The sequence below is a fragment of the Mastomys coucha genome, chromosome X (assembly GCF_008632895.1).
Source record: "Mastomys coucha isolate ucsf_1 chromosome X, UCSF_Mcou_1, whole genome shotgun sequence".
Taxonomy (NCBI): domain Eukaryota; kingdom Metazoa; phylum Chordata; class Mammalia; order Rodentia; family Muridae; genus Mastomys; species Mastomys coucha.
The window spans coordinates 4328129-4332534 of record NC_045030.1 but is presented as its reverse complement, the minus strand read 5'-3'; positions in this window follow the sequence as shown (position 1 = coordinate 4332534).

Sequence of the window (4406 nt, the reverse complement as noted above, 5' to 3'; positions counted from 1 at the left end):
ATGACTGTCTCCTGAGAGGCCCTGCCAGAGCCTTACAAATACAGAGGCAGATATTAACAGTCAACCAATGGACTGAGCATGAGGTTCCTAATAGAGGAGTTAGAGAAGAGAAAGAAGGAGTTGAAGGGGTTTGCAACCCCATAGGAAGAACAACAATATCAACCAACCAGGACCCCCCCCCCCCGAACTCCCAGGGACTAAGCCATCAACAAAGGAGTATACATGGCTCCAACTGCATATGTAGCAGAGGATGGCCTTGTTATGCATCAGTGGGAGGAGAGATCCTTGGTCCTATGAAGTCTCCATAGATGCGCCAGTATAGGGGAATCTCGGGCATGGAGGTAGGAGTGGGTGAGTGAGTGAGTGAGTGAGTGAGTGGGTGGGTGGATGGGTGGAGGAATACCCTCATAGAAGCAGGGGGAGGGAGGGAGGATGTGATAGAGTGTTTCCAGGAGGGAGGGAAACTGGGAAAGGTGATAACACTTGAAATGTAAATAAAGAAAATATCCAATAAAAAAAGGAAAAAAAAAAAGGAAAAAGATGTTCTTCATCAGTACATCTAACAAACTTAGCAATATTCCTAAACAGCACTTAACACCTATTCCATGTTGAAAAGATATGATTGTCTTGTTTAATAAAAAAGATATATATATTTTTTAAAAATGTGATCAGGATACAAAGTAAGTAAATAAATTAATTAAACCAAGTAAATAAATTAATTAACAGAAAAGAAAATAGTTTGGATCAGCTACTTTCAGCCAAGCACTGGGGATAGAGCTGTGAACATGTGTTGCCCCAGCCCTTATGAATCTTGCATAAAGAGGAGATAGTAGACATGGGCATCAGGTTCATTGCATGAATAATTTATTGTAATTCTGATAGGTGCAGTGGAGGGGAAATAAAGGTCAGCTTCAGAACAGGATCAAGAACGTTTTCCTGAGGAAGTAGCATTTAAGACTGGGATTATTTGTGGGGATTTGACTGATGAAGGCATGAAGAGTACACAAGGGGACTAAAGAGGGAGGACAGGGAGGGGAGGCACAGCCTGGGGAACACGAGAGAAAAGGGAGTGGCCTTCTTAGGCTGGGGCATATATAATACTTTGTGTTTTATTTTCATTTCAGTTGAAAGCCCATGGAAAGTTGTATAGATCACTCAGGATGGTCAGATATAATCTTTACAATGACAGGCAAGTACGGTCATGTGCTAATGCTAGGTCATAGATATAATAGTGTTTACTATTAAGTTCTTTCAATTTTTCTGTATATTTGGACATTTAAGACATTATTTTGAGATGAATCTCTTATAGGGTGGAAACTAGAATGATGCAGAACAAGAACGGCTGTAAAAATAACAGCCAGAGTGATGTCTCATTTGCAGCATAACACCAATTACCTAGGTTCAATCCCCAGGGTCCTTGTAAAGTAGAGAGAACTGACTCCACAGAACTGTTCTCTGGCTCTACATGTGCATGTAACACACACATCATATAAATAAAAATACATAACTTTAGGTGATTAATGTTAGGAGACTTGTTGAAATAGTCATGAAAAGTAGTAATGTTAGTTTGGACTTGGGTGTTATCGTGGGGATAAGGAAACTTAAGTGGATTTATGATTCCCTGATTGACTTTGCCTCAGGGCAGAGGAAAAGCAAGAAATAAAAATCAGCAATCAGCCTGTTTGCTGTCACTTGTTATAGGACAGATGCTCCAAGTACTGAGGTAGAATGGGCTAGAACAACAAGACTCCAGAACAAGAATGATAACAGAATGCTTAGTTTGAATATAGTTTCAAAGAAAGTACCCTGATGGAGATGTCATACTGGGAGTTAGTTCCGGGTTGTTATCACTAAATAAAATTAGAAATAAATCCTTGAGAAAGGAAATCTTACATGAGACAGAGTGGAAAGATAGAATGATAGTAGACTGGGTAAGTAAACAGATACACTAGACCGGGCAGTCTCTGATGTGTCTAGAGAATGAAGGAAAATATTAGTGTTTTATTGAGGAAAGAGGTAGTAACACAAATCATTTTGGAAGCAAGCTCATATGTCAGATAGTGTCTTTTGGAAGTTTGCAAGCTTGGATTGGTGATCAGCATCAACTGCTATTAAAATTTTGTCTAAAAGTCATAGTGGATCTTTGGGTTGCATAAAGCTTGTAAGGCATCCTATGGGACAGATATTTGTGACCTACATGTTATTCTCTGTGATTTCTCAGCTTTATCCTGGGCTGTGACAGGAATAACTTAAATTGGTTTGATAGATTTTTCTCAGGGTCTAGGGCTGAGAAGTAAATCTTCATTGAGATATGCAAGTTTGAAGTTGTAGGCATAAATTTTCATGAAAGTAGTATAGAAACAAGGAGAAAGAGCTCCAAAGAGTAGATGCTGAGAAGGATCAGAGGTGGAAAAGAAGGAGCAAGCAATAACTAGAAACAGGAAAACAGAAAAAGTTTGGACTGTGTGATTTTCATACTTCTTTTCACTAATTTTGCTTTGTTTCTGATCTTTCAAAAACACAGGCATCTACGTGCTCATTCCTCATATACACATCTACTTCTCTAGGGTACATACACGTAAGTAGATGGCTGGGTGATAATTTGAAATATATATATTCCCAGTTTACCCCCACATATATAACTAAAAAGAAATGTCTGTTGAGAGAAGCAACCAAGCATAGATGGCTTAGCCATATTTCCTGTGGCATCTGATAACACTGACTGAACATATTTAGTGGATTTCTATAAGGTAATAAATACCCTATAGTCATAGAAAAGACTTACACTGACAGTAAGTATACTTTCATGCGGAAGTGGTGGGCAAAGCCACTCCATAGTCTTTAAGCACTTGAATTCTATGCTCTTCAAACACTATTTTACTTTTGACACTGAGTCTCATTATAGCCTAGGCTGATGCTGAACTTGTCCTCTTGAATTAGTTGCCTGAATGTCAGGGTTCCAGTTATATACCAACACACCTTACTTGTATTTTGAGCTATTATTTTGCACACACATTTAGAAAGAGCTGAAAATGTTTGCCTTTTATTTACATGAAAAGCTATAGTGAGGTTTTTTTAAATATCTCTTTTGTATATGTGGGTTTTGTTTTTATAGAAATACCCAGTTAGATTGGTTTGTGTATTCCCTTGTTATGAAGAACATTAAATGCATTCTTAAATCAGTTTTCAAATTTCAAAAATATATCTAAAAATATGTAACAACTATGTAGAATAAACCTGAACATGGTTTTTATTCTTCTATGACTACCATTCATTTATTGTATTTTAGAGTTTGCATGTATTCAAATGAAAAAGTGAGCTACAGGGAACTACAGGGAATTGAATCTGACTCCAGAATGTATCTGGACCATGAATATATATATTTGCTGCATGGGATAGGGTCTGGCTACATAGCCCAGAATAGCTTAAAATTCTGTATGCAGTAAAGGGGCACCTTGAACTCCTATCCTCCTGCCTCTACTTCCAGGGTTACAAGTACAATCCATGACATCTGGCATAGATCATATATGTTTAGGTTTAAATAATCAGACTCTGATCTACTTTCTTTGACATGTGATCTTCTATCAACCTTGACAGACATAGAGTCATATCAAAGTTACCTATGGGTTAAGTCCAGATTCAGTCTCAGCCTCTACCTGACCTTGCACAAGTCACCTCAGCTCTTTGGACCACAGGGTTGGAACTCACAAAATGAACAAGCAGGCTTAGCATCCCTTCTGGATTTAACTGACTTTGCATCTAAATTTGGTAGTTTAGGTTTGGCATCAAAGTGCTAGGACTTTTTAAAATGGGTTCAACTATTGGCCTCTGTTTCAGCATCCTTTCTAGCACCCTCATTCGTATCATGGCATCACTGTTGGCAAGGCACATTTCCTTCTTAAATTAAACTTTGGACTTAGCAATATGGCTTCCTTTTGACCAATGAAGCATAGCACACTTAGGTGCTTGAGCAGTGAGACCTATCTAGTTATCCTTCTGTCACTACCACACTCAGGCTATTCTTCTGGTCTAATGAGGATGAGAGACAAGCATCTGATTTTGATTTCCAGGCTTGTAACTAGGAAGCAGAGCTTTTCTAGGCAAATTGAACAAGTATGAAAAAAATCAGTTTTCATTTTAAGTTATTGACTTTTGGGGTGGTTTGTTACTTGCTGTTATAATAGCAGAAGAAAATAATAAGAACTTGGAGAAAGGGAAAGTGAAAGAGAGAACATGGAGTTCCTGACTCTCCTCCAGCAGCACAGGAGAAGGACAGCAAGTATCTCCCTTTTTACTTAACTAGCCTTACTAGTTAACAAAATGTAGAGATATGAATTGACTGTCCCTTATTGATTATTTCCATTTACTGGATAGCTTAAAATATTTGACAAAATATATATTTTATA